Here is an 8,897-nt window from a genome sequence, read left to right on the forward strand (position 1 = left end):
GGTCACTTGTTATGCTGCGCCTAGGTACCCTAAAGAAAACATGCCATCCCTCTGGTACTCCAAAGAACAAAGGTTGAAGGAGTTGAAGGTAGTGTGTGTCCACTAAATACGGCTTTCGTAATAGCCTTAAATATAGAGTGCACTTGATAGGACCCTCGGGGTAGCAATAGTTCGAGCCTCATGGGCTTTAATCCTTTGGGACTGATAAACCTTCTTGATCATCGTGACAATCCACCTCCAAATAGTGGATGCAGATATATCACCAGAGCCCTTTAAAGGAAGGAAAAGACGCCATTATCCTTCCTTCTCTTTCTAGAAGTGGTTAGATATAACCACAACGAACGTACAAGTATGAGAATCAATCTTGATCATCCCCAGAAAAAATCCGACTGAGACTGGTGATCTCATAGTGAGTGGAGCAACCGAAGGAAGCTGCTTTTATGCTTGCTCAAGAAACCTTGTGGTCAAAAAAGAGAAACTGACTCAGAATTGCCATTGAATGAAAAAAAATCTTGTTCTACACATGGCCATAAAGCTCGCTCCTTCGTCTCGCACATGCTAAGGAGAGAAAAAAAAATCTTTATGGGTAAGGTTTTTGTGGCTGAACGGTATACGAACGAGATCGAATCTGCGCATTAGTGAGCAAGACACTAGTCTCTGCAGCTCAAAATACCTTTCAAGGTCGGAAATATGAGAATCTGAACCAATGGCCAGCCTTTTGAAACTTTGAGTGTGTTGGATGGGCTTTGTAGTCTTTAATAGTAGATCACTAACATTCTTTCTTCGAAATGGATTATAAGAAAATCAGTCACTGCTTTCAGAGATGGACTGATCGGATTTAAGCGTTAACTACTGCATCGATCGCAAAAGATTATCTGATAGACCCCTTGGAAGTGGAACGCCTCCTGATCTGCTAGATAAACTTGTCAACTTTTCTCGAAAGCTTTTCTTTGCAGACACATCCATTGGGATGAACCTGTGATGATCGTTGAACGACGATTATTGGGGCCACCGAGCGGCTATCACAGTTAGCTGAGTAGTGGAGAGCTTGACTTTGTGGAGGGTTTCAAGAATTATTCTGAACGGTGGAAACGTGTAAGTGAACGAACGATCCCACTTGCGGCTGAAGACATCCACTGCCCAGGCCCTCTGGTCTGGTACCTGGTAAACAGGAAAGGCGAACTTCTTGTTTAGCGCTGTAGCACTCTAACAGTCTAATATTATTTTTGCTCGGGTGGTGGTCTTTCTTTTTAGGTCACCCAGCGAAGGAGGTTTCAAAGTTCCACGCAGAGAGAAGGGCCAAGAGTTTTCTTTTTCGTCCGGGGTGAGCTATCATCACGTGTTGTCGGAGGAGACCATCACATAGCGACTCTTTGTTTAGTTAATGCACTCCTGATGGGAGAAATATACTGTCTTCATTTACAAACTGTTTATGTATGGAATAGATTCTTTCCCAGACCATGAATTTATAAGGAGCTTAGCCCACCGGCTTCAAGTGAGACCCACACTCCGAATCTGACACGTCCATGAACAAGTAGGAGTGGAGTTCGGAATCGTGCATGGTGCTTTGGTCAGAAAACGGTCCCGATTTTACCACCAACATAAATGGTGGTGAAATTCCGATCCTCGAGAGTCTGAACTCGGTGGATATCCTGTGCGGTTTTCAGTTCGCCAGAAGGATAAACTTCAGGGAATGCAAGTGAAGTCGTCCTATGGGAACCAGGACCGCCATGGAGTTCAGGGTCACCAGAAGGGATATATATATATATATATATATATATATATATATATATATATATATATATATATATATATATAGGCAAATCGACAAGGAAGTATTCTCTTTGCGTCTCCAAAATGCAAGTAGTCTAGTAGTCTGTCTAATGTGCTCTGCGGAACACGGAATTATATAAAGGACGGAGAAAACGAATGCAGTGATTAAGGAGATAAATAGGAAGTTACAAGGGAATAGGTAGTTATTTTTGTCTTCATGGATTTGAATTCTATTTTGTATGTTTTACAGACTACCCTGTAAATGAGTGGGTGTTAGTCACTACAAACAGCGTGTTGGATAGTATGTGTAGTTTTAATATTGCATATCCTAGTTTGTCCCCAGAGAGTCTCATTAGACATTTTTAACATTACATTGACCCTTTTCGCCACACATGTTTAATCCTATAGACGTTTCTAGCATGACGTAAACCTATAAAGCTTCGCACAAACATATATAGACCAAACATGGCAAGAGTTTTGGAACTCCTCCACAAAAGGTAAAAAGCACCATGAAACCCAAAATAACGTAGATAGGAACATACAGCTACCTAAGGATACCTATTTAGAACAGAAAACCATAAACAGGATAATAACTGGAAAAACAAAACTAGCAAGCAGTTTTGGAAGGTTTATAGGACCCAAACCAGCAACCATTAACTGCTTTAACTGCCACACCACCGAAGATCTACACCACGTATTCAATATATGCCCAAAATATCAACCCGCTCGGAAAATATTTATCAAAAACCAAAAAGAGATTGGATCACCACACACATACCCAGAGTTACTTATGGACTTTAATAAAAATAAACAATCAGCATATAAAAATATAAACCAATTCATATACTCAGCAGGACTTAGGAACAAAATATAATTACTATCCCCACAAAACCAAAAGACCCAGTAACTAGCTAAATAAATTTAGAAGCCACCACATAAAAACCCATAACATATCATTCAATTTTATAAAAGTATTAATAAATAATTCACTTATGAAGCACCTATAAAAAAAACTAAGGAAACCGCAAAATCGGATGTCCTAGATGACCTTAACGAACCGAGTAATCAGCTAGGATTCCGGTTCTAGATGTCCTTAACGAACCGTGTAATCGGCTAGGACTCCGGTCTCTTGCTAAATAAAGTATAAATAACATTCAATCTCTAAAAACATTAATTAATAAATAACTTAAAGAGGTAATATCTAAAAACTTATAAATAACATAACGTAGGAAACACACCCTAAACACCTCGACTAGTAATACCATAATAACCTTGAAAATCTCTCTTCATACATGATTTCTACTAAGAACCTCTATAAACAGCATAGAACATTCCCCCCTCCTTTTAGAACATTTTGAAGAAGAAAAAAAAAAATCGAAAAAAAATAACAAAAAAATAACAAAAAAATCGCAAGAAACACCAGGCAAATGCAACAAGAAACCAGCGATGTAAAGCAAGCAGGACCGTTCCCGAGCTCTCCTTCCCACTAATGACAGCCAACCATTCAACTGTAGGGACCTTTATGGGCTCACAGATTGAGGCCAAACTATCAGGGTTCCTTGAATCCATAAAAGCCTGGGGGAGGTGACACCATCTCCTTCCCCAGGAACAACTAGCAGACTGCGGTGCAGTCAGAAAAAAGTGGCACATGCACAAATGTGCGCACGCCACTATAATTAAACTCAACAACAACAACGTAAACCTATGGACCTTTTTGCCCCTGTTTTCCGTAATACCCAAGACAACCATTCCCATGTTAAATTCACCCATGCCCCATATCGACACAGAATATTACATTCCCGTTAGACCCCATAGAGCGGCGTTATGTCAAGTTCCCCTTAAAATGTCCCATAAAGTCCCATTTGAGAATTTCCTTAGGTTTAAGACTAGCTAATGTTAATCCCGAAGGCACCCATAACAGTCCACTATGTATTTAGTGACTCAACAACAAATAAAACAAATTCTAATTGACAATTTAATTTATTTACAACAACCTGCTTGTGTATAGATATGCTACTTTTATTGATCAAACAATACGACTATGTGTATCTGCTAGGTTTTGTAGCCAAATGTGTTTAATGCTTTAACTTTCTCAAACGAATAACATATTTATCTTTGTTTATCTACATAACCTTTTAGCGCAAAGAACATATAGTATCTCAATGTTCGATATCGAGTGCGTAAAATCACATACAATATCTTTATGCTCGATCTCGAATTTATGAAATCACATACAATATCTTTATGTTCAATCTTGAGTGCGTAAAATTACATACAATATCTTTATGTTCAATCTCGAGTGCGTAAAATCACATACAATATCTTTATGTTTGATATCGACTTCATCACATGACATACAATATCTTTATGTTCGATATCGAGTTCATCAATCATATACAATATCTTTATGTTCGATATCGAGTTCATCAATCATATACAACATATTTATGTTCAATATCGAGTTCATCAATCATATACAATATCTTTATGTTCGATATCGAGTTCATCAATCATATACAACATATCTATGTTCAATATCGAGTTCGTCAATCATATACAACATATTTATGTTCGATATCGAGTTCATCAATCATATATAATATCTTTATGTTCGATATCAAGTTCATCAAATCGCATTCCATATATTTATGTTCGACATCGAATTCATCAAAGAACATGCAAATATCGTTATATTCGAGATCTCGTTGATCAAAGTAACTACAATATCATTCACATCCATTGCTTCAGTACAATCCAATTTCATTTCTTAAGTTAGGAGAAGACGCTCGAAATTCTCTCAATGCCGACCTGTATCTATTTCTAATCTGAAGAAAAGAAAACCACCAAAACCTATTTTTTAAATACTGGAATAAACATGCCAGGAAGAGTACAGCAATACAGTATCAGACAAAAAAAAACCAAACCATTTTGCAATGCAGATATTTTTCGATATTTGTCATGCCTATAGGTTTAACGTAATTGCATGCATTAAAGTCAATTATCTATCTGTTGGCTTCATAAAAAGAATTCAGTCATCCTACTATCAAATAAATCACGCAAAGGAGATGAGTGAACGCAACACTTAAGAAGATTCTAGTTTATCCGAGACTTCAGAAGGTTATAAGGGAAGGTGCTATTTACCAAAACACAGCATAACTAGAGCAATCAACAAAACACTAATATTTTAAACAACAAATGTAGCCAGAAATTTTAGTATTCAAAAATTTCAGTTCTCGTTATACGGTGATACAAACATTAAAATCTTTGGCAACCTTTTAACAAGAAATCTAAGTCATCTTTTCCTGAATCTGCGAAAAAGCCACGTGCTAGACAATTTGAGTCAGAAGTATGCTATCTATTGCAACATTTTCTTTAAAACGAAATCCAGTGATATTGATTTCATGTTATGAAAAGAGTTGTTTGCAGTTTTTATTTATATTTGCTGGAACTTTGTTCATATTTAATGGCACATCAGCGCCATTTGTCCAATATTGAAAAACCTTTATGACAGGATGCTTTCTTTCAAAGCGTGTTTACTTTTATTTCGCGTTTTATTCAGATAAAGTTATTTAAAAATATTTTCTATTTTTAGTAACAGTAGTCATACTTCATGTGCGAATCAACACTATTTATATAAATCTGAACACTCCTTGAAGCTATGGTGCTAAAATGGTCAATTTGTTCAAATTCTACTCAGCGGTTTTCAAGAATTCGTTCAAAGGCTTTCTCCATCTTAGTAACAGAATCTACATTTTAGGGCGGATCTATTTCTTTTGTACGCACACGGAAGATCTGTCATTATTCTTCTTGTCAAATCTGGTTGAAAATTTTCTAATGGTTTTGAAAAGAATTTAAAAGAGGAATTGTTGACGGACTCATGAAGAATGCAGGGCCGTCTTCTGGCTTCGGCATAGACATGTACGTTTATTTAAAATTTTCCATGGTATGAAATATAAAATTTATTAGTTTGTATTATAAAACTGAGGCCATTCTGATCACAACACAAAGACTTTCTCATTCACATCCTTTACCTCAAACAATAAATATCAGCATAGTCAACATTAAATTCACACAATCAGTACGGAACCTAGGTGTTACTGTGGACAGTACTCTCACATTGCACCAACATGTCATGAACATATGCAAGGCTGCATATCTTGAGCTGAGACGCATCAGCTCAGTTCGCAAATATCTTTCAGTTGATGCCACTAAAACACTTGTGTGTTCATTAGTACTTTCAAGACTGGACTGTTGTAACTCAGTTCTGTCCGGTTCATCTCAATATCTACTCCAGAAGCTTCAAAAAGTTCAAAACACAGCTGCTCGGATCATACTTAGAGCACCACAATCAGAGCACACCTCCCCGCTGCTCTGTACCCTACACTGGCTATCCATTCGATCCAGAATCAAACACAAAATTTGTTCTCTGTGCTACATTTCACTGTCGGACTCTAGTCCAACATACCTATCTGACCTCACCCATGTGTACACACCAGCAAGATACTTACGTTCCTCTTCTGACAATCGTATACTCATTATTCCCACTATGAAAACAAAGTCATATGGACAGCGTTCTTTCGCATACCAGGGCCCAGCAACGTGGAATGAATTGCCCACTGAACTTAGACACAAAGACACAGTGATCACATTCAAGAGGGCTCTCAAAACTCACTTATTTCGACTGCAAGAACAAACTTAAAGACCTAATGATGTTTCCTACCTGAAATATTCTCAGCATGTTTTTTATATTTTTTAATGTTTTTCTAATTTCATTTTGTTTGTTTTTGTAATAATATTATTGTTTCTTATCTTATAGGTGTTGTCTAACGTTGTAACGCGCTTAGAGCTTTTAAAGATTAGGCGCTATACAAAGTCCTCATTATTATTATTATTATTGTTTATATTAAATGTAGATTCAAATACTTTACAAAGAACGGTGGTCAAACGTTATTCTTTATTATGGTTAGTGGTTGCTTTCCAATTGTATCAAACGCCAATTATAAATGAAACTGAACAAGCATTGTAATAATACTAATACTAATAATAATAATAGATTGTAGTTCATTACTGGGTTATTTTTATCAGCTTTCTTGCGTACAGTAAATTCGAGAAGGAATGATTAAAGACGAGGGGGCATCACGTTCAAAGTCATTAGGTGCCTAATTTGCTACCTACTCCATTGCAATAAAAATTAACCCGAGAATCCTGACTTACGGCGCCACGTTTGAGATGTATAATATGTTTCTATGCTAAGAAAGTATCGTTAATTCTTGCGTGTGAAGTACGATGCAAGTGGGCTTGTTATAAACGAGAAAATGACACCTCACTTTCACCCCTTCAGTTCTTAAGTGTGCTGTTCTTAATGGAATAAATCCATCCTGAAAACATCGTATAATTAGCTTACGAATAGGCTTTAAACGGTACCCCTACTATTCATAAAGACTCGTACGCGAAGTATGATGTTTATGTACCTCATTACAGCAGTGGTCATCGAACTAATTACTCTGATCTAATTGCTGGATAGTTCTCGTCAATTTTTGGACACTCATTTTTTAGAGTTACCTGCTTTCGGATGAGGTAATTAATTGCAATGACGGTTAACAAGTAGCCTGACGGCTTGATGACTGTCGTAAAAGAAGAGATACTTGGCAGTCCCGTGTTAAAAGACAGAATTTATCAGTTGAATTCGTATGCTATTCTGACGAAAGAAACAACATTGAAATTTTAAATTGCGCAGAATGTTAACTAGCGGATTCAAGTGAAATGGTGGATGACTACGAAGCTTTGCCTTTTTCATGTAAGAATAAAAATCAAAGCATAGGAGGTGGAGGTAGGCATACAAATGTCTATTAGAACCCGGTGTCTCGTCTGTGTCCGTGCGTTATCCCCCCCCCTCCAAAAAAAACTCAATCAGAACACGTTATAGACGTTCCGCCAATAAAAGAACACATTAGAAATACTAAGCTGTCATTGCACAACTTACTAAACTAGGGAAATTGGCTTCTTACGTAAAATCGTTTAGGTCATTATGATTAGCTACATGTGGACATTTTCACTGGCTGACTGAGATATACCTTTAGCATGAGCGTCTATGTTAATTTATATTATTTCAAGGCATCAGTGTAAGTGTAGCCTGAGTGACTGCAGAAAATAAGTACAGACAAATACAGGGTAAGATATCCTTTTAGTTTACTGCTACAAATTTGACGGAAGCGTCTCCAATCAATACCAGATAAACTAAAAAATGTACAAGACCCTTTTTTGATGGAGATCACACAGAGCCACTTGAGAATATGGTTGAACGGGACTAAACAGCGTTCATTGACATATCGACTGAGATGACTTCTCCATGGCCGAAACTCCTTAATTTCTCTGCATCATCTTTAAGTTATAGCGACACTTTCTATTGCTATTCTAATCTCCGTTTCCATTTATAGCTTGATTAGATTTTAGTAATTATTTGCTGATTTTGCGCAGTCGGTGTCGGGAAGATATTTCTCACACCGAGTAATTAGTCAATGTCTAGGAGCTGACGTCATAACATACCGTATTCACGAGACTTTAGTTTTGTAAAATGTACCCTCTCTAAGTTATAGACAATCGAAATTCTCTGGATATTGTCTTTGTATACGTGGTTGGTAACTTGAAATAGGAATAGTCCTTTGTCGTGAGTCGTGATGCACGGTGTAAAGTATCTATCTTCGGCTTGGAAATGCTTAATGTTCAGTCATACAAATGTGAAGCAAGAAAAACCATACAAGTTTGAAATTAAAGTTTCGTGATGTGTTGTTATTATGTGATTAATAAATAAACGGTTATTTATAGTATTTGCGCATAAAAGAACCCTTCTGTTGACAGCAACTGTTCTCTCCAGGTCCTTGGAAATAAGGGAACAAACAATAGATCTTACGCCAGGCTCACGCAGGTGTTGTTTGATTCACTAGGTAGTGACCCCTTGCGTGTAACAGTACTATGTTACAAAGATTGACCCCTTGCGTGTAACAGTGCTATTTTAACGCCGTATCCGTCATAGCAACCAATACGGTAGCAGACGTCACCTCACTGGAACTCCCCGTAATGTGAATCATGCATATACAATTTCATTAGAACTAACCATTGCAATT

Source organism: Sinohyriopsis cumingii, chromosome 16 (assembly GCF_028554795.1).
Source record: "Sinohyriopsis cumingii isolate HCF-2022 chromosome 16, ASM2855479v2, whole genome shotgun sequence".
Classification (NCBI taxonomy): Eukaryota; Metazoa; Mollusca; class Bivalvia; order Unionida; family Unionidae; genus Sinohyriopsis; species Sinohyriopsis cumingii.